Here is a 26,800-nt window from a genome sequence, read left to right on the forward strand (position 1 = left end):
AAATCATACCATCTCAACCTCTTTAATTCCACCAGCCGGGATACAAATTAGGTGGCCCCTGGGGAGCCAGCCTCGGGATGGGACATTTATGACCCTCCTTTAGAAACCTGGCTCTGCAGTGGCATCTGCCTCATAAGCAGGCCTGGCCACGTAGAGCCTAGACAGCTGTGAGGCTGATTTACACCTTTAATATCACGAGCTTCATTTAGCCAGTCTGGAAAACACATTTCGGTGTGTGAAGCTGGAGTCTTTCTCTCCTCGTCCTTCCTCACTAGACATTAATTTCAACAGTGGGTTTTGTCGTCATTGTTGTCATTGTTTTTACTGTTACTTTTCGGACAGGTCTATTCTTCCGTCTCGGACAACATACGTGCTGATCGCAGCTCACCACAGGATTCTAGGGAACCAAGTATGCTGGGAGCCAGAACTAGGCAGGGGGAAAAAGATCAGGCATCCTCTCTGAGATTTTTTAATGTTCCATAAAAATAATTGTAGAAAATAGTCATTACCCTCCCCTGCCCTGGATCAAAACTACAGCACCCTAAAATTTTTAACCATTTTCATTTATCCAAATAAACACACTGTTTAGGCAGCTTCAACGAAGCTCCCATAAATGATTAAAATGGCTTTACTCAATTATTGCCTCATTAGTGGAAAGGTATTGCTCTTGGTAGTGATGTTTTTGGGCGTGAATTTTATTTTTTGGTGGAAGGGCAGAGCAATAAGATTTTGTAGGTTTTTTAAATCCCTGGAGACCCTTAATCGTTTGCCACAGAAACAGACAGCAGAATGGTACAGGCGATTGCTTGAGAGCATCGTTATCTCCACGTGTCCCCTGGGACCCCATTCATTTTCTTTTCATGGATTCTCCGTAAGTTATGCATCAAACCACATTCTTTGGATGCTTTTAGATTTCCCACTTTCAAGTTGTTATGCCTTGGTTTCACTGTGTTTCTTCTATTCTTTTTTTCCTTTTTCACTGGTTCTCAGTTCTTTTCATAAGACCTCACATCCCTCCTCCCTCCATACACAAACACACGCACTCAACTGCCCAAAGCAGCCTTTTCTATCCATCTGTGCCCGTTTTTTCAATGATGAAATCACTTCTCCTGAAGGGGCTGTGTTCTTCGGTGTCCATGAAACTTGGTGGGGATAGGGATGCTTGATTAGGCCAACACTCTGAGAAAGCAAAGTTAACTTATTGTTTCATCCTAAACAAGAGGACGTTCTATCTCAGCAAGGCTGGGAATTGTTCAGGGTGACACACGGTAAGCCAGGCCACCAGTCAAAGCCCAGAGACTTCCTCTCTCCAGGCATCTGGCCTGGTCACCAGCATGGTTAGATGGACACCAGCATCTCCAGGTGGAGCTGGCAGGGACTTTACAGGAATAAGAAGGGTCTGAAATTGATGAGAAGAGGAGGGAGCAGTGATGGGACAGGGACAGGGTAGACTTAGAGCTCTGAGAGAGTCCAGGTAGATGTCCACATTGTGTGACTGTACCTCGTGTTTTCCTAGAGGCTTGAAGCGCACTCTGGGTACTGTGAGAAACACATTCACCTGTCCAAACCCAAAGAATGGACTTGGAGACACGAAAAACAGCAGAAATGAGACTTTTGATGGCAGTCTTGCAAGATCAGGTGTCTGATGGGCAGGCAGTTACAGCAGGTAGCTTATCTCCTAGCAGGCAAGTCCCTCCCCCAGTTCCTCACTGGTCGAGGATTATGGGGTAACAATCTTCCCGGACATTGCCTAAGTTTCCTTATCCCCCTTATGAAGTTATACCCCGGTCCCCTTCCCCACTTAAGTTTCGATTTCCCAATAACAAAACTTTCTTTCCTTTTATGGACTGACCCCTCCTCTACATTCTGTTCGCTTAGCCTGACTTTCTAGGTGCATGAGCCATGTGGTTTGCCACAACTGCAGACTGGCTGCCAGTACTTAGATTTATTGTACCTTGAAAATGGACCTTTTGGCTGGGCGTGGTGGCTCATGCCTGTAATCCCAACACTTTAGGAGGCCGAGGTGGGTGGATCACCAGGTCAGGAGATCGAGGCCATCCTGGCCAACATGGTGAAACCCCGTCTCTAGTAAAGATACAAAAATTAGTTGGGTGTGGTGATGAGCACCTGTAATCTCAGCTACTTGGGAGGCTGAGGCAGGAGAATTGCTTGAACCCCGGAGGCGGAGGTTGCAGTGAGTGGAGATTGAGCCATTGTACTCTAGCCTTGGTGACAGAGCGAGAATCCCTCTAAAAAAAAGAAAAGAAAATGTCTTCTCACAGTATCAGTATGACAAAATGTGCCTCCCATCCCTGCATCTGAGCTCAGCACTTTCACAGGTCAAGGGTGAGTCCAGCCATGAAGGCTTGCTAGTAAAGAAATTTCCAGGACTGACATGTCTGTGGCAAGCAGCCCATGTCTCCACGAAGAACCTCTGAGGACATCAAGGGAATGAGGAAGTGGAGAAACTGTGGTAATCACCATCCTCTCACTGCCTCCTCCTCCATGCCCTCCGGGATACCAACCAGAAAGAAACTGGGCTGAGAAGGGCAAATTCTCTTACTTATATTTCATGAGATGTGAGATTTCTCTTTCTTTTTTTCTTTTTTCTTTCTCTCTTTCAACTCACTTATAAAGACAGAGCAGTTCTCTTGTCTAGCAGGCACCCTCTCTGCCACCACTCTGATGCCCAATCACAGTGACAAATGACAGTTTGGAGAACCCCTGCTAAAGGGTTTCTGCTCTTAATGAGAAAAGGAAGGGTGGAGTGGTCCAGCCCTGGAGCTGCAAAGGGGTGTCCTGCAGTCCAGATCCACCAAGCCCTTCTCACCCACCACCCCAGCTCTGCCAGCCCCATTATTTCTGAGGACCCCAGCCAGCCCACCCTGTTAATTCCTGGGGGAAAGGGAGCTTTGAAATCATCTGTGACCAGGACATGGGGCATGGAGGAGGAGGAAGCTGGGTGGCTCAGAGGAGTGGACCCCAGAGATAGAGACAGGAAGGAACAAGGAAACAGAGGACCCTCCAAAAAATGAACAAGTGGAGAGATACACAGGGGGTTGCATATGAAGAGACAGGGACAGGAGAGGAGACAGAGATGGCAGACAGAAAAGAGCTGTGCGAGAATTTCTGGACACATTGCGTGGAATGGGGGGAGCAGGGAAGCTGACATTGTGCTCAATCCTCAAAAAGATGGAGGGACACGGTTTCCTTTAAATCTAACTCTCACAGAAGGAAGAGAAATACCCTTATGCCCCCTCAATTCCCAGCAGATCACACTTCATTTCCTCTCCCTTCTTCTCCAAAAACAGTGCAATCGCTATTTTGCTCATAGTCAAATGAAGTCTATCTAATTAAAAATAGCTTTGTAAGTAAGTGTCAGGAGGCGAAAAGCATGCGCCTGTGCCTGCCTGTGTGGGCCTGGGTGCAGCTTCCAAACCCACCATGCCTCATCTGGGTAGGAAGGTCGTTTTTGGTTCCCCAAGGAAAAATGTCCTTTTTTTCTCCCCACTGTTTGCTTTGGTATGAAAGAGAGAGATTTATCTGGATGGAGACTCGGCAGGGAGTTGCCTTCTATCTGCTTTGCATGCTGCGCAATGTGAATTGATATTGTACTGATCATTTGGAGGAGGGGAGGGGAGTGTGTGGGGAGAGAGCATTCAGCATTGTGAGCATCTGCAAAAGTCACTTTGCTAAGAAATGATCTTTTTCCTCCACACAATGGCAAGATGTCACCCTTGGAATCGTCTGACAGTGGTGATGGTGGCTGAGAGTGAGCATAATTTCCGATGTCTCCGTTGGGGTAGTTATTTATACAATTCTGCACTGGAGTCAAAGTATTCTATTTTTTTATTTTTTTTTAACTTTGCCGGTTGCTGCTGTGGCTTTTGGAACAAAATAATTACTTTTGTGCCAAGTACTTAGGTAACAAGATAAACAAGAGGCAACATAAATGGAATGTAAATATGGAACAAGTGTCTGTGAAGGGAAAGGCAGCCTAGGGCAAGAAAGAGCTTCGGGCTGGGTGTGGTGGCTCCCACCGGTAATCCCAGAGCTTTAGGAGGCTAAGCTGGGAGGATACATTGGGCCCAGGAGTTTGAGACCAGCTCGGGCAACATAGTGAGACCCGTGTCTCTACAAAAAAAAAAAAAAAAAAATTAGCTGGGTGTGGTGGCACCTGCTTGTGGTCTCAGTTATGTGGGAGGCTGAGGCAGGAGGATCGCTTAGAGCCAGGAAGCCAAGGCTATGGTGAGCTGTGATTGCACCACTGCACTCCAGCATGAGTGACAGCATGAGATCCTATCCCCTTCACCCCCACCAAAAAGAAAGAGTTTGCGTTAGTCTTCTGCATCTTATAAATCCCCAGGAATCTGCAGAAGCTTCCTTTCTATGCCACTCAGTGAGTCTGTGACTTCCCAGGGAAGGGCCAAGGGCCAAGGGCCAGTGCCCAAATCTCAGGGTGATAGGAGCTTTTATTCTGTGATATGCTAAGGGTTATTTGTGGGGAGGGTTCAGGAAACAGTATTCACTTTGTCTTAGGTGCAAGCTTCACACAAGGTACAGTTTGTAGACCCAGAAACCTGGGTTTGCAGCCCTAGCAAACTAATACATCATCAATAAGCCTAGAATGAGGACCCATCCTTTCTGTTGGGTTTCCACCTGTCTCTTGGATATCAGAAGATAATAACCTGTCTGAGAAGGTCTGATGAGGAAAGAAAAAAAGGAGAATGTGTTAGTCTGTTTTCACTCTGCTATGAAGAAATACCCAAGACTGTGTAATGACAGTTCCATATGGCTGGTGGTGCCTCAGGAAATTTACCATCAAGGTGGAAGGCACCTCTTCACAGGGTGAGAGTAGAGAGAATGAATGTCCAGCAAAGAGGGAAACCCTTTATAAAACAGTCAGATCTCATAAGAACTAACTCATATCATGAGAACAGGATGGGGGAAACTGCCCCCATGATTCAATCATCTCCACCTGGTCCTTCCCCCAACACTTGGGGATTATGGGAACTATAATGCAGGGTGAGATTTGGGTGGGGACACAGCCAAACCGTATTATTCCATCCCTTGCCCCTCTCAAATCTCATGTCCCCACAATTTAAAACACAATCATGCCCTTCCAACAGTCCCTCAAAGTCTTAACTCATTCCAGCAATAGCTCAAAAGTCCAAGTCCAAAGTTTCATCTGAGACAAGGCAAGTCCCTTCTGTCTATGAGCCTGTAAAATGAAAAGCAAGTTAATTGCTTCCAAGATACAATGGAGACACAGGCATTGGGTAAATGTTTTCATTCCAAATGGGAGAAATTGGCCAAAGCAAAGGAGTTACAGGCCCAATACAAATCCAAAAGGGCAGATATTAAACCTTCAAGTTCCAAAATGATCTCCTTTGACTCCATGTCTCACAGCCAGGTCACACTGATGCAAGAGGTGGGCACAAGGGCCTTGGGCATTTCTGCCTTTGTGGCTTTGCAGGGTACAGCCTCCCTCCTGGCTGCTTCCACAGAATGATGTTGAGTGTCTCCAGCTTTTCCAGGTGCACAGTGTAAGCTGCCAGTGAATCTACCTTTCTGGGGTCTGGAGGATGGTGGTCCTCTTCTCACAGCTCCACTAGGCAGTACCCCAGTGGGGACTCTGTGTACAGGCTCTGACCCCACATTTCCCTTCCACACTTCCCTAACTGAGGTTCTCCGTAAGTGCTTCACCCTTGCAGCAAACATGTGCCTGGACATCCAGGCATTTCCATACATCCTGTAAAATCTAAGTGGAGGTTCCTGAACCTCAATTCTTGACTTCTGTGTACCCACACACTCAACATCATGTGTAAGCCAGCAAATCTTGGGGCTTGCACCCTGTAAAGCAACAGGCTGAGCTGTACCTTGGCCCCTTTTAGCCATAGCTCGAGTGGCTGGGACACAAGGCACTAAGTCCCAGAGCTGTACACAGCAGGGAGCCCTGGACCCAACCCAAGAAACCATATTTTCCTTCTAGGCCTGTGATGGGAAGGACTGCTATGAAGGTCTCTGACATGCCCTGGAGACATTTTCCCCACTGTCTTGGTGATTGATATTTGGTTATTCATTACATATACAGATTTCTGCAGCCAACTTGAATTTTCCCCCAGAAAATAGAGTTTTCTTTTCTATCACATCATCAGGCTGCAAATTTTCCAAACTTTTATGCTCTGCTTTCTCTTCAATGTGTTGCCAGTTAGAAATTTCTTCTGTCAGCTACTCTAAATCATGTCTCTCAAATTCATAGTTTCACAGATCTCTGGGGAAAATGCAAAATGCTGTCAGTCTTTTTGCATGGCAAGTGTCACCTTTATGCCAGCTTCCAGCATGTTCCCCATCTCCGTCCAAGACCACCTCAGCCTGGACTTCACTATTCATGTCACTATCAGCATTTTGGTTGAAGCCATTCAGCAAGTTCCAAACTTTCTGACATCTTCCTGTCTTTTTCTGAGCCCTCCAAACTGTTCCAACCTCTGCCTGTTACCAAATTCCAAATTCTCTTTCACATTTTCAGATATCTTTATGGAAGTTCTCTGTGGTACCAATTTACTGTATTAGTCTATACTCATGCTGCTATGAAGAAATACCCAAGACTAAGTAATTTTAAAACAAAGAGGGTTGGCCAGGCACGGTGGCTTACACCTGTAATCCCAGCACTTTGGGAGGCCAAGGCGGGCGGATCATGAGGTCAAGAGATCGAGACCATCCTAGCCAACATGGTGAAACCCCGTCTCTACTAAAAATACAAACAAAAAAAAAATTAGCTGGGCTGGTGGTGCGTGCCTATAGTCCCAGCTACTTGGGAGGCTGAGGCAGGAGAATTGCTTGAACCTGGGAGGCAGAGGTTGCAGTGAGCCAAGGTCACTCCACTGCACTCCATCCTGGCTCCTGGTGATGGAGTGAGACTGTGTCTCAAAAAAAAAAAAAAAAAAAGAAAGAGGGTTAATTGGCTCACAGTTGCACATGGCTGGGGATGCCTCAGGAAACTTACAATCATGGCAGAAAGCACATCTTCGCAGGATGGCAGGAGAGTATGAGTGCCCAGGGAAGGAGAAAGCCCCTTATAAAACCATCAGATCTTATGAGAACTCATTCACTATCATGAGAACAGGATGTGGAAAACTGCTCCCATTCAATTATCCCCACCTGGTACTTCCCATGATGCAAGATTATGGGGACTACAGTTCAAGATGAGATTTGAGTGGAAACACAGCCAAACCATATCAGAGAAGATATGAGGCAGAAGAAGGTGAAGAGGTCTCACCCAGTTCTGTACCTGCCTTGGCAGACATGACTCATAGTGTGGCATAGGAGGTTTATAGCTTGGGAAATGTGTTCTCAGTCACTGAGAGGTGAGACATTGTGACAAGCCCGCTCAATCAGCAGTGAGGGGGCTGGCTTCTATTCCTCTCTGTTCTAGCTTTTTCACTGCTTGACCTTGAATAAGTCTTTTTACCTTTTCGGACTCCAAATTATGATTGATGAATATGTGAGTATTGATCAGTGGCTTTCCACCCTATCATAGGATGGCAGGAGAGTATGAGTGCAAATATTTTGCAATTCCCCATAATTACTCTAAACTGAAATTCAAAAATAATCTATCTCTACTTATATTTTACAAAGTAAGTATAATGTACTAAGAGTGACATAAAGGAAGAATAAGGAAAAAGTAATTTATAATAACGTAAGGTTTTCAATATATACGTGATCAGCATATTTATACTAGAAAGTACCATAAGGTAGAACTTAAAAGTTGTCACTATTTCTCAGGTCACAGTAAAAGAGAAGAAAATGTGGACTGTTCTAGATGGGTTGTATTGATTCAAATAGCACAGATCACAAGGCCATCAATTACACGCTTTCCCAAATGGTAAACAGCTCTTGCTAAACTTCTGAACAACACAGTCTTTCCTTGATTTACAAGGAAGTTGCATTTCTGGAAAATATGGTCTATATTAAAACCATATTTTAAAACATAATGTGGTTTTATGTCATGCAATGAAGTTAAGTTCTGGGCCTGGGTAATTATAAGCAAGTTTTTCACCTATAGAACATTCAGATGTCATGTGGGGTGAAGAACAATTCTACCTTGGGAAGACTTCCAAACACATTACAGGGTTTCTAGCCTTCTATATACCACAAATGCCAGTAATCTTCCCTCATCATTGTGATAAATGATAGTGTCTCCTCAGATTTCCAAACTTACCCCTGAGGAAGGCATCAACCCCTTGAGAGCCACATTCCTCTAGGGCCCCTTCCAGCCCTAGGCTGAACCCCACATGAACTCATCTTCCCTTGTCAATGCCTATTTATCAATCAAAAAAGTATATATATGATGCTTCCACTCCTTGCTCTGTGCTGTGCTGAGGCTAGAGAAGAGGTGAATTATGTATTTTCTCAAGCAAAGCTTGGGATGATCTGATGACTTGAACCAAGTTCCTCTTTCTACCCCCTCCCCCACTTTCCCTCCTTCTTTCCTTATTTCCATTCTTCCTTCTTTTCATTTTTTTAAATTGATGTATTTAAAATTGCATTATTTTTTACTGATACATAATAGTTGTATGCTGTTATGAGGTTATAAGATATTTCAGTATATGCATGGAATGTGTAAGGATCACATCAGGGTAATTGGGATACTCATTACCTCAAACATTTTTTATTTCTTTGTGTTGGGAACATTTCAAATACTCTCTTCTACTTATTTTGAAATATTAAATGAATTATTATTAACTATTGTCACCCTACTGTACTGTCGAACACTAGAATTTATTTCTTCTATTAATTATATGTTTGTCAACTCCCTTCCTCCTTTTCTTTTCTTCTTTTGTTTCTCCTGCCAAGTGTTTCTTAAACATGAGGCTGGTTAAATAAGAATGACAAGGGATTGGGGTTACATTTAGATTGGTGGCTACTGTTTCCAGAGGCTCAAATTCCAAAAGTCTATGGTTTTCACATAAATGCTCTCCTCAGACACGACACAACAGAAGTGGGCACCTGTTGTCAGCTCATTTTTAGAGGAAGACTCTCTGTTTTGGAGTCTATATCCGGAGATAATTTCAGCCAGACATTGCACGTAGAAGATGTCCAAATTATTCACTTGGAAAAATATCAGAGTCAAATAATGCAGACTCCGTGCAAGACCAGTTACAGAAAACTGCTCTCCAGGGAATGAACATCTGGGGCTGAATTTGGAATCAGTCGAGGCCACACATGTGCTTAACCAGGCAGGACACAACAGTGCTCTGATCTCATTCACAGGGCTGTTTGTTTGTGTCGGAGACCAGGTCACTCACAGTAGCGATATGGCATTTAATAAGCAACAAAGATCAGTTACAGAAGTAAATTATAAATGCTAGTGATTAAAAAATAAAAGCTAAGATGCATCCAACACAAATGTGTCTATGTGTGGGAGAGAACGTGACATGGACCCACTTTTAACCAGACAAAAGGATGAAAGAAGCCAGCTTGCGGGGAACGAGGCTTGCCCACAATGTGCAGTTTTGCCAGTTGTAGCTGGCTTTTTAGGTGCTGCTGAAGAGCTCAGCACAGAAAGGTGGCTGGAGCAGTGAGGAGTGATTGAGACTGGTTCACTTGGGTTGGAATCCCAGACTCACTCTTTCTTACAGCCGGGAATGTAGGCACACAGCTCAACCTTTTTCATAAAATGAGAATAATAATGTGAACAGTCTGAGGCTGCCAGGTGAGCAATTGGGATGATGCACATCAGAGACTTCTGACAGCTCTGGCAAGATGCAGATACTCAGTAAATATTAGTTCTGTCCACCTACCAGCTCCACTTCACCAACAAAAGGCAAGGTAATAGGAGAGGGAAATACCAAACCAGAAGAGCCCAGAATTGCCTGGAAGAATGAGAATCAGAGAGGGTTTCTGAGAGACATTTTGGGCCTGGCCTCGAATTGGACCGTGTGGTCCTAAAGTCAAGTCAGGAAGAGCCTGGCATTAGGTGGAGGAAACAGAGCTTCCCTAGTCCAAGCTTCTCTCGTGGCAGGAAAGCTTGGGAAGAATTGAGTTTTGTCTTACAAAGGTACCTTACCGCCCCAGAGCACCCAAGGTCATCGCTTTTAATTTGCCAACCTGAACCCCAGTGGGCTCAAAGGCAGAGACTCCCTCAGAAATCCATTCTCTGCAGAACAAGATGGATCTAGAAGGCCTTATGCTCATCCTAACCACAGCCTTCCAAGAACAAAGGGATCAGTATCAGCAGCCTACATTGATCAAACCACAAGCACTTATTGAGTTTCTTCTAGGTGCTTTGTCTTCCTAAATGCAAAGCTGATCATGTCACTTCCTTGCTTAGAGATGTCCATTGACTTCCCGTCGCCTACAGAACATAGCCTGAGACTCATGGGCAGTAGGAAAACCCCTTCCATCTGACCACTTGCCACTGCCTGCCTCCAAATCCCTGGTCCCCAGATGGCTGCAGAGGTGCCACATACCCACACACCCCACAGTACTGTCACAACTCCTCACACTTGGCAGATAATCTGCTTTCTCATGCCTCTGTATCTTTAGGTATAGTTTCCCTCTGCTTCCATTACTGTCCTTTTTTTGTCAGAAGGCAGATCTATATCAAACATCACCACCTGTGTCATGCCTGCTCCAGCAACGTCCAGGAGAGATGGGCCACCCTCTCAACGAGGAATGATTAATTATGGATCCCGCATTCTTTCTTATCTGTTCCCTGTGACTCTCACCATACGCATGTTAGACTTCCTCATTCTACCTTCATGTCACAAAGTCTTTTCTGTTTTATATCTCTCTGTCTCTCTGTGCTATATTCTGGCATTCTTCAGATCTAGTTCCCAACTATATGATTAGGTGGAATCTGCTATTTATTTTGTTTCTAATTAGGATGGTTTTAATTTCCAGAATTTTTTGGTTGTTTTAGTAAAACTGGGGGGTTGATTTTAATAATATCTTGCTTAATAAGTCATACCTGCAAACCCCACTTTTATTTATTTAAACATGTTGTTACTGGTTTCCCATGGCTGCCATAACAACATACAACAGACTGTGGACTTAAATATTAGCGACTTATTTTCTCAGAGTTCTGGAAGCTGGAAGTTCAAGATCAAGGTGGTGGCAGGGTTGATTTCTCCTGATGTCTTTCTCCTCAGCTTGCAGATGGTCATCTGTTCTCCGTGTCCTCATACAGTCTTTCTTTGGTGCACAGGCATCCCTCGGGGTCTGTGTGACCTGACATTTCCTCTTCTTATAGCAACAGTCAGGTTCAATTAGAGCCCACTGTAACAGCCCCATTTTACATTGATCATCTCTTTAAAGATTACTCCAAATACAGTCATATTTTGGCCAGGTGCAGTGGCTCACCCCTGTAATCCTAGCACTTTGGGAGGCCGAGCCAGGTGGATAACCTGAGGTCAGGAGTTTGAGACCAGCCTGGCCAACATGGCGAAACCCCATCTCTACTAAAAATACAAAAATTAGCTGGGCGTGATGATAGGCATCTGTAATCCCAGCTACTCGGGAGGCTGAGGCAGGAGAATCACTTGAATCTGGGAGGTGGAGGTTGCAGTGAGCTGAGATTGCACCATTGCATCCAGTCTGGCAACAAGAGCAACACTCTGTCTCAGAAAACAAGAACAAAAAAACCCAAATACAGTCATATTTTAATATGACTCCAAATATAGTCATACTCTGAAGGAATAGGGATCTGACTTCAAGATATGAATTTTGGGGGACACATTCAGTTCATAACACAATTTAAATTGTGTATTTCTGTTTCCTATAATTATAACTATGTTCTTCACTGGTCTGACTCTGCAGTTTGAATGTTTCTGCTGATTCTTGCTTGTTGTCTTGTAAAATGAGTGTTTTTCTGTTGGAAAAGTATGTTCTTTAGAACTTACATATAGGCATTCTTCGTGGCCTGTGTCTAACATACATTCCTCTAGAGAGAATTTGCCTTTGCTTCTGGGAGGCATCTGGGGTGCTTCTAATTTGTGGCCACTTAATTAAACTTTGAGTTTGGATTTTGTGGGGCTTCTTTGGTGGGGGTAGAGGGTGTTATAGTGTACAGAGGTTGCATGAATTTTAGCCCTTCACTCACAGGAAGGCAAGTTGGTAGTTAAAAATTCTCCGGGGAAATTTTATTTTTTTGTTCTAGCCAAATACTAGGCCAGGAAAGGCCCTGGTCCCCACCATTGTTTCTGCTTAGCAAATTTATATTTTTGAAGTTTACCCTCTGTGGCCAATTGATTGTATTCAGGGCCCCAGTTCTTCATCCTTACTGAATTAGTTTTCCTGGAACTGCGGCAACAAATTATCACAAAGCCAATGGGCGAAAACAACAGAAATGTGTTTTCTTACAGTTCTGGAGGCTGGAAGTCTCAATCAAGGCATTGGGAGAGCTGTGCTCTCTCCAAAGGCTCAGGGGAGATCCCTTCCTTGCCTCTCCTAGCTTCTGGTGGCTCTCAGCATCCCTAGGTTTGTGACTGCATCACTGTTATCTCTGCTTCATCTTTACAGGGTCTTCATCCCTATGGGTCTCTCTGAATCTTTTTCTCTTATTATGAGGACACCAGTCATTGGAGTTAGCTTCCCTCTCCTCCAAATCTGAGATAATTTCATCTTGCAATCCCTCACTAATTATATCTGCAAAGATCCTGCTTCCAAATAAGATTGCATTCTGAGGTTACAGGTGGCTGTGAATTTTGAGGGGTGCTCATCAGCCCATCATACCTTCTGACACACATACCCTATGCCATGGAACTTCATGTTGACCTCCCCCTCTGATGTTCCTCCCAGCTGTGTGACATTTTTAAGCAATAGAATGTCTCTTGCTATGGTACAGAGACTTGTAGAAGTGCAAGGGCATCTCCACTTGCTTTTCTTGCTTTCTGCCACTGCCCTGAGAGGGACCTGCTGCTGGTTTCAGGCAGAGGCTGAAAGAAACCTGGAGCTGAGCAGAGTCATCCCATCATTCTATCCATTAGTGTCTGAGTGGATGGCCAGATGACCTGCACAGGTGCAGGTGAGCCTGGCCATGATCAGCTGCCTGGCTGCCTGACGAGATGTGTGAGTAAGAAGCAATTAGTCTTGCATGTCACTGAGGAGATGTGGTTGTTTCCCACACAGTAGTGTTGTGACGATAGATACCTGATACCCCTGCTGATTAGGTGTCCTTCCAAGGGCCCTGGCTTCATGAGAGAGGGGCCGCTTATTGAACATCCCACCATACCCAGGCCCTAGGCTTCACCTCCTGCCCCCTGGTGCTCCAGTGCCTATTAAAATAGATGCTCTGAGGTTGGGGACGGTGGTTCACACCTGTAATCCTGGCACCTCAGGAGGCTGAAGTGGGAAGATCACCAGAGGTCGGGAGTTAGAGACCAGCCTGGCCAACATGGTGAAACCCCGTCTCTACTGAAAATACAAAAATTAGTCGGGTGTTTTGGCGCATGCATGTAATCCCAGCTACTCGGGAGCCTGATGCGGGAGAATCACTTGAACCCGGGAGGCAGAGGTTGCAGTGAGGCGAGGTCACGCCACTGCACTCCAGCCTGGGCAACACAGTGAGACTCTGTCTCAAAATAAATAAATAAAATAAAAAATAAAATAGATGCTTCAGAACAGCAGGGATCTACAGAAGGAAAGGCCAACACCAGGGAACACATACCTTCACACTTTGTTTTCAGCTTCCGTCGTCCAAGGAATTCCCTTCCTCTCCTGACAATCAACTATTTAAGAAAGGTTTTAAATCCAGAATTCACAGAAATGCACTGATGTGAAGAGGCTACTGAGCCCCTGGAACTCTCTTTCACAGCTAGTGATCTCATTATGTCCACCTCCTCATCAAGCTGTGATCAAGCAAATAGGAAAGATTCTGAAATGTTCCTTGCTCCAAGTGTCTTTCTCTTCTGGCTCCTGAGGATGGGCCATTGGTCCCCACCTAGACAGGCATTGTTCTCTTGCCAGGATACTCTTTGGGATCTTACTGCAAGTGGAGCTGTGATGACGCCGGGTGACATGCACCAGAATTTTGCCTGCTTTGGTGGACACACATGAAAGGTCTCTTCCTGGCACCTCTTTCACCAATTCCGTAGCCACAACTTGTTCTGGAGCCTAGGGCCAGCATTCTATAGCCCAAGGGACACTTGTGACTCTCCAGAGTCAAGGACTCACACATCACTGAAACTGCCTTGGTTTTTATCAGCTAAGTCCAGAACTGTGATCATTCCCTGCCATCAGTGCAGAGAGGATATTTTCTACTTCAGCTCAGATGGAAAATATTTTCTTCCTTGTAAAGGTTTAACATCTTCACAGCATAGGCAGTGATGTTTTGTCATGAATAAATCTTTTGTAAATACCAACTAGCTGGGCTCTTCTGCTCAATCTTGAAGCCACAGGAGGTGATGAGCCCTCCTTTCCAGTTCAGGACCACACTCTGCTCTTTCCAACTCTTCTGACTCATATTTGCAGTTGCACTCTTTGCCTACCCTAGCTGCTAATAGGCTGCTTGGACATAAACACAGTGATGAAACTGGAAGCAGGTTAATCCAGGAAGTCCATAAGCCCCTAGCATTTACCACTGAGATTCACCTCTTAGCAGAGTCCTTGCAGCTTTTTCCCAAGTGGTTGAAGTGGAATCTTCTTGGGGCTGCTATGTAGACTCAGTTGTGTTTTGGAGAATAGAAGGGAACAGCCACCTCCTACCTGGAAGTCAGGAGGCCTACAGGATTGGACACTTTCTTTATCTCCAATGTGATCTAATCAGCACTGATTGAAGGATAAAGTGCCTGGGCATGTGTTTGAAAGTAGAACTGAAACCCCTTGTGAAGAAAAAGAAAGGAGGAAACAAACAAGTATTTAAGTCAAGAGAGGATGACTTAACAGATGCCTTAACTGTAGTCAATGAAGGATCCCCTTACTGACTTGTTAGGGGTTCTCAGGGTAATGACAGAAGTTTGCAGAGAGGAAAAAGCAGCCAGCTTTGGAAGACAAGGCCTTTCAGATGCAGTCCCTTCCCCCAGCATGCACAGCGCTGTTCTCATCCCTGTCCTGAACCAGTACGGGTGGCCGTTTCCCGTCTCAGAGTGAGTAAGTTCAAGTATGAGCCGTGAAAGGAGGATTCTTTCTAATATGCCATAGCTTCACTTCGCCCTCATTTGAAAAGCAACTGCATACAATAAGCCAAGGTCTATAACCAGAATCCCAAATTTGACTTATAGTAGCATGAATAGTCAAGTTTCAGGGGACACCAAATTACAATGAGCTGAAATTAGTTTATAGCCAGAAATATAATTGTTCCAGAAACTGCACCTGGTAGTAAAACTGCATGTGGAGTCAAGTCAAAATAAAAATGTCCTGAGAGCTTAGAACCAGAGCAGAGAAGTTCATCAGCGGGATGCCCCATTCAGTGGCTCATGCGACCGCAATCTGATCACTGTCTCATGTTAAGCTTAATCAGGCTGGTTCCTCCAGAATATAGAGAATCTATTGACCTCAGCTCCTGGTTCCCAATTCCGCATTAGGATGGCCTTGCCATAGAACTCTCTGTCCCATTTATGGGACTGGCAGTGCCATTGCTGAATTTGGGGGATCTGCTTTCTCTGCGACTAATTTTCTTCAGATCAACATAGTCTTTCTTCAGATTTGTTCAGTCCTCCAATAGAGTTACAACAGTTATTAGCCTATCATCATTAGGGAATTCTCTCTTAAACCTATCAGCATCTTGCTATAACTCCTTCCCAGTAGTCGCCCAGGTTCTGTCTACATGGATGCACAGAAAAGTTCTATACCATCTTCCACAAGGCAGCTCATCAAGATTTTAAGGCTTGCTGTCAGCAGGGTTGCCACATACAATTGTGTAAATTGTGCACTGTAAAGGGAATATGGCCATGCGGAGTAGTTTGTGGGAAGCTTGGTGTGGGGTTTCCCCCACTCTGTGGAGAGGGGCTTTTCTCTGTTTTGCACAAAGGCTAGATATCAACCAGCAAAGGGCATGGCTATTATGATATTCTAATCTCAATATTTCTTGATGCAATAACTATTTTTCAACACCTGTGATGTGCTGAACTCTCTCTGTGATGCTGCCCTTTTAAGGAAACTTCAATTTTCCCAAATGTGAGTGACATCCGGAATTGGCTATAATCTACCAGAAATCCATGATATGCTTATATCCCGTTGATCCATAAATTGCTACTTATTGGTAAAAGTTACAGTGACTGTTTTGAGCAGCCTCATCACTGTTGGCTAATGCTGAGCTTGTGGTCCACCAAACCCTCAGGTTGTTTTTTCTTGAAGAGTGTTGATCGCTTTAAGTCTTCTGAATCTGATGTCAAATGTAAACCATGCATTAATTGCTGTTAAAACCCAGTAGGTTTATTTTAGTCATTAATGCTGCCGATTGAGGGTGTAAGTAGCATGAGGTTATCCTTCAGTGGACTGCTCTCTGCTGCCTTGGCATCATTCACCAGGTGGATAACCTGTTTTCTACAGTTTTAAAAATAACGAAGAAGGGAAGGAGAAGAAAAAGCAGCATTTTAGTGAACCTTCTCTCTTGTAGACACTGTACTTTTATATGCATCATTCTTTCAAATCCTACGGTAATCCATGCAGATATGCATTAGTATCAATAAGCTCAGAGACAGCAACTTGCTCAAATTTGTACAGCTAATAAGTTGCAAAGCCAAGATTCAAACCCAATCCTCTTTATCTTAAATGCTAAGTTGTTTCATGTTTCAACTTGAAGCCCCTGAAGTCATTTTGTACAATGCCTCACTGACCAGGACGAGAACTCTCTGGCATAACCTAGTGTCCTCGGTCAGGGCGTGTTTAATGTCACCAGAATCAGGAAGCCCCAAATTGGATTTCCATAACAGGTGATGTTCACCAGCTCAATAAAAGATGGGTCCCCAAACTTTAGTACATACAACCTAAGGTTTGCAAATGTCAGTATATCCCCCTGATGCTTATTTTGAGTTCAACTCTATTCTTTTCTCTATAATTGTTATCGTTGAACTCACGCCAGTATTTATCTATGTTCTCTCTTTGAGGAACTCAGCCAGAGAAAGCCGTAGACAAAATGGGATTTTTTTGTGTGCCTTAACTCATTCCCTTGTGAACAATTCAGAATAAAATAGAATATGAAGGAACTTCAAAAAGTTTGTGGAAAAGTGGTATTAAAAGTTAAAACTAAAAATATATTTTTCAACACAATCTCTATCAAGTTCAACACACTTTTGTAAGCGATGATATCAGCTATTTAGCCCATTCCTAGAGAACTGAGGTTCCTGGGAATTTAAACATGTTAATGCAGAGTTTTTTACATTATTAACTATTATTAACAATGTAACTATTATTAATAGTGTAATTATTTTACATTATTAAGAAAATCCTGTATGCTTTACAGACTTCTTCTAAGTTTAGGAAGCAGAATGAAGTCAGAAAGAGCCAAATCAGGACTGTAAGGAAGATGACTAATGATTTTCCCATCAAAGTTCTCAGAAACTTGTCTTTATTTGATGAGAAAAATCAGCAGAAGCATTGTTATGGTGAGAAGGACTCTCTGGTGGAGCTTCCCATTGGCTTTTCTGTGGAAGCGTTGGCTAACTTTCTCAAAGCACTCTCTTTCTAAGCAGATGTTATCATTCTTTGGCCCTCCACAAAATCAATGAGCAAAGTGCTTGAGTATCCCAAGAAACTTGTCCACTTTTGGTTTGACCAGACCATTCCATCTCTTGGTAGCCATTGCTTTGATAGTGCTTTGTCTTCAGGATGGTACTGGTGCAGCCATGTTTTGTCCCCTGTCACAGTTCTTTGAAGAAATGCTTCAGGGTCTTAATCTCACTTGTTTAAAATTTCCATTGAAAGTTCTGCTCTAGTTGGGAGCTGAGCTGGGCACAATGACCTTGGCACTAATCTAGTGGAAAACTTGCCCAACCTTAATTTTCTAGTCATAATTGTGTAAGCTGGACCAACTGATATGTCTATAGTGATGGCTACTGTTTGTACTGTTAATCATTGGTCTTCCTTAATTAGGACATGAATAAATAAGATGAATTTTGTTTCTCGCAATTTGATGTGGTTACCTGCTGCGGGCTTCATCTTCAACATCTTTTCATCTCTTCTTAAAATGAGTTATCCATTTGTAAACTGCTGATTTCTTTTGGGCTTTGACCCCAGAAACTTTTCGTAAAGCATCAGTTATTTTGCCATTCTTTTACCCAAGCTTCACCATAAATTTGATGTTTGTTCTTGCTTCAATTCTAGCAAAATCCATGTTGCTCTGACAGAGGTTCTTTTCAAACTGCTATTTTCTCCTTGGTGTCTCAAACTGGATCCTGTTCAGACATGTTAAAACAAGTTAGTATGAGTTTATTTGGGTGCAAAAAAGTTTTTTAAATCCATGCATAGTGTTTTTACAATACACATTTATCATGAGCTTTTTAAGAACCCCTCATATTTGAGTTGGAATCCTGGAGATAATTTAGTCCAATCCTATCATTTTAGAGATGAGGATGCTAAAACCCAAGAAGTTAGGCAACTCTCTGAAGCCTGCAGCAGAGGTTACTAGAAGGGTCTTGTCCCTTAACTTTCAGCCAGGGAAACCTCCCATCACAGCATACTGCCTCTCTTTTTATCTCAAAATGACAGTGAATTTTCTAAATCAGGCTATAAATAAGAATATCTCTTTCACATCTAACCATCTCTGGTAGACAGTGACTACTTTGACCCTTACTGGCATTCAGCAGTGTTTTGAGGGGCCTGGTTTTTATCTAGGCTGCATTCCAGGCCCTGTGCCACCCCTGCCTTCCCCTCTGCACCTGTGGTCCTCCACCTCCACTTGGCCCTTGTGCAGTACTCCATGCACGACAGCAATCAATAACCTCCTTATTAATTAAATGACACTTTATAAAAGCTCTCCTCCAGGGGCTGTGAGAAAGCCAGCTTTGGCTAGCTGTAAAGTTTTCAGTAATCATTTAAGAAAAAAATGTTATTCATCATCTTTATGGCAGATCACGGCCGCCACATTCTCCCCAGGAGTTCAATCCATCAAGCTCCTCAATGCAAGAATGGTTAACAAGGTCCCTGTCACTTTGGGTGAAATATACAAGCCTCACCAGAGGCTGCTGACTTCCACCAGGATCAAAGTTGTGGGCACCATTCCAGCCCAGCATCCTCTACTCCAGAAGCCAGCAAGACAGCCTTATCTTCCTTCCTATCTTTATTTGGAAAATACAGGTGGAAAAGAAAGAATCCTTCAAAGTTTCCTTTTCTCATGAAAGTGGGTTCCTGTGTGCAAGATATCTGCCATCATGCATATAACCTTTCGTATCTGAGATATTCAAGAGAAAATGGTTTGACTGTGGTAATAGGTAGGCTTTTTGAGATTTCCAACTCTCTTGGCCATATTTCACATTAATAATAACTGTCATAAATATTAGCTATATAATATTTTGCAAAGTGATTTCATGTTCCCAGAAAAATGGGAACATGAGCCCCACAAACATAAAGCGGTGGATGTTCACTGAAGTAATGGAGTGCATCATTTCATGTAATCCTGAGGCCAACACTACTACCTATTGACAAGCTCAGTGAGGCAGGCCCTGGGTGTGTTTCACGTCATATCCCTGGTAGCTGGAATAGGACCTGGCTCATAGCAGATCCTCAAATATGTGCTGAGTGAAGGTGAGCTACATGCTATTATGAAGCCCATTTTATGAAGCTTGGCAGGGTGAAAGAACTGGCAGAAGGAGAGGGTTTGACCTCAGGGCTGTCTGGCCTGCCTCTCCTTCTTGCATCCCATGGACTTGCCCCCTGCTGTACTGTGCCATTTTGCAGCCAGAGCCAGGCTCCACATAAGGGCCTGTCGAATAGGGCCCTTCCTCGTCTATGAAAATGCAAGGGAGAAAAGTGCAGCAGATGAGACCAGCTCGGCTGGTGTGAGGCAGGCCAGGCAGGAGATGGAGGATGAGGAAAAATTAGAACCAACCCTGGGGAAACCTGCCCTGGTCTCCTAAGCAGGTGCCAAGCAGGCCGGGGCATGCCATCTGAGGCCCCTGTTGGATTCAGAAGTAGTCCAGGTAGCTGTCAGGATCCAAGTGACGCTGGAAGGAAGATGGGTGAGCTGGTGACACTAGAGAGCAGGTTGATGGAGGTGTGTTTTGGGGGCAAAAATGTTATTTGAGAGCAGGATTCTAGCCACACGAGTAGGACCCAGGCATGGTGACCAGGCCCCAGCCAAGTCAGCTGAGGTCCAAGTAGGACCTGCCAACATCAGTGAGAAGCTGCAGTGCCAGGCAAGATGGCTGAGGCAGAGGCAGCATGGTAGGATAAGGCCATGGATTGTCTGTCAGTGGGTGCCCAGAGCATGCCCCGATATACTGAATAGGAAAGTAACAACCAGACTCATTCCAGACTCTCCCCTGACCACACACACTCACGGCAGCTCCTGTTGGGAAGGCTGGGGGAAAAAAAGGACTGGAAGAAGAGAGCAGCAGGAAAACATCACACTGGAGTCAAAAGGAACAGACAGACTGGGCATGGTGGCTCCTGCCTGTAATTTCAGCACTTTGGGAGGCCAAGGTGGACAGATCATTTGAGGTCAGGAGTTCGAGACCAGCCTGGTCAACATGACAAAACTCTGTCTCTACGAAAAATGCAAAAGTTAGCCAAGCCACCACCCTGCAATCTCAGCTACTTGGGAGGCTGAGGCAGAAGAATTGCTTAAACCAGGGAGGTAGATGTTGCAGTGAGCTGAGATCACGCCATTGCACTTCAGCCTGAATGCAGAGTAAGACGGTCACACATAAAAAGAGCAGGCAAAACCCACCCTTCTGGGTAGTGGGGTGGTTTTGGCTGCTTCTGTGTCTCTCTCTCCCCCTAGCCAGGCCCCTATGGGGCTGCCCCACGCCATCTCACCCCACCTTTTTCCTCTTGCCCACCTCGTGGCCGGCATTGCACATCATAACTTCCTTCAGTTTTCCAAACTTAGACACTGCGATTGCCCCACAGCTGTGCACCCAAATCCCCTTTTGTCCACAGCCAGCTCTGCCCAAGTATCAGGCGGGGCAAATCTGGAAACAGAGCTCTGCCGCTGTACTTTCTAGCCAAGCCCTCGCTGGGCTCCTGCCAGAACCGAGGCTGCCCCTGTGCCGGTGCACGCTTCACAGTGAGGGGCGCTCTCTTGGTATCCTGGGGTGACATGGAATAGAAGAGTCTCTCAGGCCAGCTTTGGAAAACAATAAAGCAAGAAGCTGCAACATCATCATTCGTGTTTAACTACTCTCTCCATTAGGAGGCCCCAGTGTCCATGTCACCTCATACTTTAGAAATTGGATTCAGCCACCAAGAGCAGATAAGTGCTTATAATTGACTGCCCCGGAGGAGATGCGGAGGCTGCTGCTTCCCCGGAGAGCTGCTCCACAGCTCCCAGGGCAGCAGGCCTTCTGGCCCCAGCCCTGTGCCTCTTGGCCTGCTATCCCCAAGCGTCCGGCCTCTGGTCAATACAGAGCAGGCTCTGGCCTCCCACAGCAGTGGAGCTTCCCTTGCCTGCAGAGCTATGCCTGCTGAGCTAACAGAGAAGCAGAGGGTGGGGGGCAGAGCTATTAGCTCCTCTAAAGAGCGCTCCCTTGATCAAATAAATGAATTGCACTGTTTACTGTGTAAACTTGGACTGAAGCAGCCTCGCCGAGGGGGCTCATAACAAGGGCTGTTAATATTTATGGCTGACATCAGCGGCTCCTGGTGACACAGTAATGAGCCTATCACCCCCTAAGCTGGAGTGGCTACCACCTTCTAGCAGACGCAGACAGGAGGCAGGAGGAGTGGGGAGTGGGGTGGTGGGATGGGTGATGTGTGCCCAGCAGTACCCAAAGCCTTCCTGATCTGAATCTCAGAGTCCACGCAGGATGTGGAAGTGTCTGCTGAACACCCACTATGCACAGATTGTTGAGCCCGTGCTGCAGATGTAAGGGCTTCTAGAAACGCTGGGTAGCCAGAGGAATGAGTGCTACCACAGAGATTTGAGGTTCAAGCTGGAGTTGGCCCCTTGTCATTGGGTTAGGGGAGGATTCCCAGATTAGAAGGATGTGGTTTCCAGATGAGCAGCCTCAGCTCTGGGAAGCCAGTGTGATCTTTACATGTTGAAAGTGGGCTCCCAGGACTGGGGGGCTCGGTGTTTGTCCTGCACGTCTGTCTCTCACATCTGTCTCATTCTTCCCAAGAAAGCCTCCCTGACCTCCTCTCCAGCAATCTGCTAGACCAGGAGCTCCAATTTGAGGCCCTCAAAGCTGGTGAGAGTGGTCTGGCAGGAGAGAAGGCTACAGGGGAGACAGTGAGAAGACACTGAGAGAGCTTAGTGGCCACACACTGAGACTTCGCTCCTCCCTTGACGTGCCTGACTCAGGGCCCCTAGGGGCAGCTGCCCTCCCTGGGTAGGCCAGACACTGATCTTAGGTACCCAGGACACTTCCTGGCCTAAGTGATCCACCCTGGCTCTTGGCCTGCTCTACCAGCCCTACTAACTGTGTGAGATTGGGCAAAGAACTTTCCTTCTCTGGCCTGTTTCCGTTTTTGCACAAGAAGGCATTTGGGCCAGATAGGATTCATTAGCTTGCCCTAATCTAACCTGAATGGCTTGAAGAAGGCAGCCCCAGGATGTGTACATGCATGGAGAAAAGTAGCAAGGGGGAGTGGAGTGCCAGCCAAGGCGCTATGGTCCAAGGCCAGGCTCTTTGGGGTCCAAGAATTCCCAAAGTGTAGGCCACAGCGTATGTGTATGTCTAGCATTCATTATTCTTAAGTATCTCAGAAACAGTTCAGAACCACTGCATGCAGCTCTGGTTAAGGTTCTTTTTAAATTCTGAGATCCTCTAGTTCTAAAACTCCCACACCCTATGGAAGTCTCTCCCTGAATTACATTGTGGACAGGGCTGTCTGAGCCTCTCTGCATGCACAGTGGGGCTGCCTTCTGGAGTGGGGAGGTCATCGGGGCTGGCACCCACGTGGTGGATTCACATAGCACAAGCTTGAGGGCACAGCTTCTAGAGTTAGACCTGAATTGGAATCTGAGCTCTCTGATTACAGTGACGTCTAGAAGTCTTAGTCTCTTCATCTGTGAAATTGGCATAATAATGCAGGGTGACTCTATGTCTGAAAACACAGGTGAATACGTAATGAGTCATTTATAGATAGTACTTTACAGTCCATGAGGAAATAATTCTGTGTGTTTGGGTTGCATGACCACTTCACAGTAGCATTTACATCAGAGGGTAGGTTAGAGGATGGTTTGCAGTGATGAATACAAATTCCCTGACACAATGCATGCGCCAATAAATGTCACCAATAATAATGATTATTGTAATGTTTATCTCTGTGCCATGAAGATAAGTATCCTGGGTAATGTGCTCCGTTCACTTCCTGTCTCTACCAGGTGGTGCCCTGATTACGAGCACACCCTCAATTTCCACCAAAGTGCAGTGTGGAGGGAGGATTCCTGAATTTGGAGGCCTCAGTGGGAGCAGATAGACCCAAGAGGAGACAAACCAGGAGTCTAGGAGTCTAGCTAAGTCACTGGAGGCCCAGAGGGTCTTGCAAAGACAGCAGACATGTGGCTTACAGGGGAAAGCGGCAGGCAGGCAGCAGAGCCCAGCAGTGGCTGAGACAGTGGTACAAGGGAGGCTGCCTAATTTATAGCACCCCATGGTCCCCAAGTGCTGTTTGTGGTCCAAGAGTAGCCAGAGACCAGCAGGTGAGTTCTGTTCTTGATTGCTGTGGGTTCCCGGGTGCTGTGATTACTTCTCAGCAGGTGGGAGGGGTGGCCAAAGTAAAAGCAACACAAATGGTGTGGGCAGCAGAGCAGCGTTTCTAAGAGCAGAGAGGACCCGATTCTCCTTGCAAGCCTGGATGTCAGATGTGGCTCCTTCTTCATCATTCTTTCATAAAAATAGAGCCCGGAACTTTGTTGAGGGGTGGGGCATAGTAGCTGTTGGGCAGGCATGCTTACAGAAGCTAGAAGGTCTCTCCTGAGTTCTTCAAATGAGAGTCAGATCCCTAAGGGTTCAGGATGAAGCAATTGGAAGGAGGGGAGGCTGTTTGATGGATGGAAGAAACAAAAAAATCTATTAGCAGTGCTTTGAGCTCCTTAGAGAACAGTTCCTGAGGAAGCCAAGTAAACAGCTTCCTGATATCCAAGATTTGTTAGTTAAGCACTTTGAACAGGCTCTGGGAGGAGGGGCAGACAACTGTAGAACCCAACTTCTCAGCCTCCTGGCCTCAGGAGAGAGGACACTGGTCTCAGTGTCCCTCCATATAAGGGATGGGGCTGCTTCACTACAGGAGGGAGGCCTGGTCCATGGGGAAACCCCATGTCGAGTGGACAGGGCAAGGGCTGATCTGGGCACACAGTGGCACATGTGTTGTGCTGCCCTTCTTGACCCCATGAGCTGTGTGTCCTGCAGAGCTAGCAACACTGGACATATCCCGGAGAAAAGCCACCCCGGCCTCACCTGAGGGGACTCTGGGGAGGAATGTCTGCCTGTGGATACCAGCACCTCTTCAGGGGGACGTCGTGTATCTGGTTTAAGCCAAGGAGACCTTGGGCTCTTCTTCTGACGTGCACATGCTCCTGGGAAATGTAATGCATGGAGGCGCTATGTCTTCTTTATGGAAGGTTGTTTAGATCAGACAGTTCCTCGATTGGGAAAAGGGGGCGAAAAAGGAAAAAGAAAAGGCAGCACTAAGAGGAAGAGAAGGGGAGGAAGATGGAGGCCGCTCCTCCACCCAGCCTGAGGGAGGCAGATACCAAACCTTACCCAGGATCCCCTCAGCCTGCCCAGGGACTGGAAGCTTGCTTCAGAAGAGGCCCAAGGAAGAGAGAGGAAAGAGGAGAAGGAGCTGGGGACAGAGAAGAGAACTCCTGTGGGCTGATACCAGGAACTTGCTTGCTTTTTTCTCCCCAAGGGGTCTTCAGGCAAGTCCAGTCAGGGCCACTGTCCTGGTTCTGGGGAGGAGACCTGGATGAGCCACTGATTCCCCTCCAACCCCCTACCCCCTTCATCAGATGGCTTTCTTGTATGGCCCAATTCCACTTGGTGTCATTCCTACAAAGGACTATGAAAATAAATGTCTGGTCAATGGAATCCTCATGTGGAGGAGTCATAGAAGGGAAGGGATCCTAGGTGGGCCTCTTGTATGGAACAGAAAAGTCCTTAAAGTAAGGTGAATACGTCCAGCCTGGCTGCCACCCCAAATCACCTATGTCTAACTCGGCCAGCCCTTCCCAGACAAAAGGCTGAGTCTCACCCCCGTGTAAGAATCATGAGTTGCTCTGATGCCAGGCTTCTGGGAAATGCCCCATTTCAACCAGGTAGAAACCTAACCTTTCCATCACAGCCTGAGAGAGAGGCCTCACACCCAGCAGCCAGCACTACATCCCACAGTTCCGAAGCTCCACAAAGCCAGACAAGTTTGAAGACAAAGAGAAGGAACTCTCCTTTCTTCATGTAAAAGATGCATGCGCACATAATCCTTGCTGAGAACATGATAAGGAAAAGCTCATGGATGTTCCAAGATGGGCTTGTCAGTGTTCAGCTGTGCCATGCTGAGTCCCTGGGCACTGAGGAGGGTAGCTGGTGAAAGGACGCTGGTGGCTGGGAAGGACTGGGTGAAATTCTGAGTTGGCCATAGGCATTGTCCCTGTCTGTCCACACTCTGTGCAGCGTCGTCCCCAGTGAGGCCCAGGATGGGGCTCCTCCACAGCAGGTCAGCAGAAGAAAATTGCAGAGGAAGTACATGGAGCTAGGGGGCTTGGGAGGGAGGCAGGGGGTGGGGGGAGCTGTCATAGCCTCATCCATTCCTTTCTGTGTGGTTCTAGTTCAAGCTGTCGACAGCTGTCCTTGATGTTTCTGGCTGGGAGGAGAGGGTCTGTCTCCTGTTCCCACCATTGCTTTTTGCACTTAACTTTCCCGTAGCCTCAGCTTCCTCCTTAACTCTGCCAGCTTATTTATTCCCCACAGTGACTGAAAGGTAGAGACATTTATTTCCTTTTTATTTTATTTATTTATTTTTCAAGACTAGTCTCACTCTGTCGCCGAGGCTGGAGTGCAGTGCTGTGATCTTGGCTCAATGCAACCTCCACCTCCCGGGTTCAAGTGATTCTCCCACCTCAGCCTCCCCGGTAGCTGGAATTATAGGTGTGCACTGCCACACCCAGCTAAGACATTTATTTCCTTTGGAAAGATAAGGAAACAGGCTCCAGGTTGTTGAAGACCTCTCTGCCTGGGAAGTGCAGAGCTGGGATGTACATACAGTTTCCTGACTGACAGGCCAGCCCCAGTTGTTCTGCTATTATGCACACTGCACCTGTGGTACACCCTGGAAAATCCTGTCATTGGGCCTCATCTAAATTTGTCCTTCCAAGACTGCTGCCCAGGTCTCAGACTCATAATTTCACTTTCACTTAAAGTTAAGGCTGGCCTTTAGAGTAAGAAGCAGAGTGGTCTGGGTGGGTACGCTCCACTTTCCAATCCGGCAGAGGAGGAACCTTTTGTGTGTGATGTGCCCAGGAGTATTCCAGAATCAATAACCATGAACTCCTCTGAACCTCCAAGACATAAGCCATTCCAGTTGTTGGAGATACCATGGGCCATAAGGATGGGCAGAAGGGCAACCTCTTTAAAACCATCAAGAGAAACTACATATCATTCCAAGATTGAAAGACCAATATGGCTAGGATGTAAATTCTCTCAAATTCATCTATAGATTCCACACAGTCACAATCAAAATTCAAGCAGACTTTTTTTAA

Source organism: Sapajus apella, unplaced genomic scaffold (assembly GCF_009761245.1).
Source record: "Sapajus apella isolate SASKATOON/1434 unplaced genomic scaffold, GSC_monkey_1.0 scaffold21, whole genome shotgun sequence".
NCBI classification, from domain to species: domain Eukaryota; kingdom Metazoa; phylum Chordata; class Mammalia; order Primates; family Cebidae; genus Sapajus; species Sapajus apella.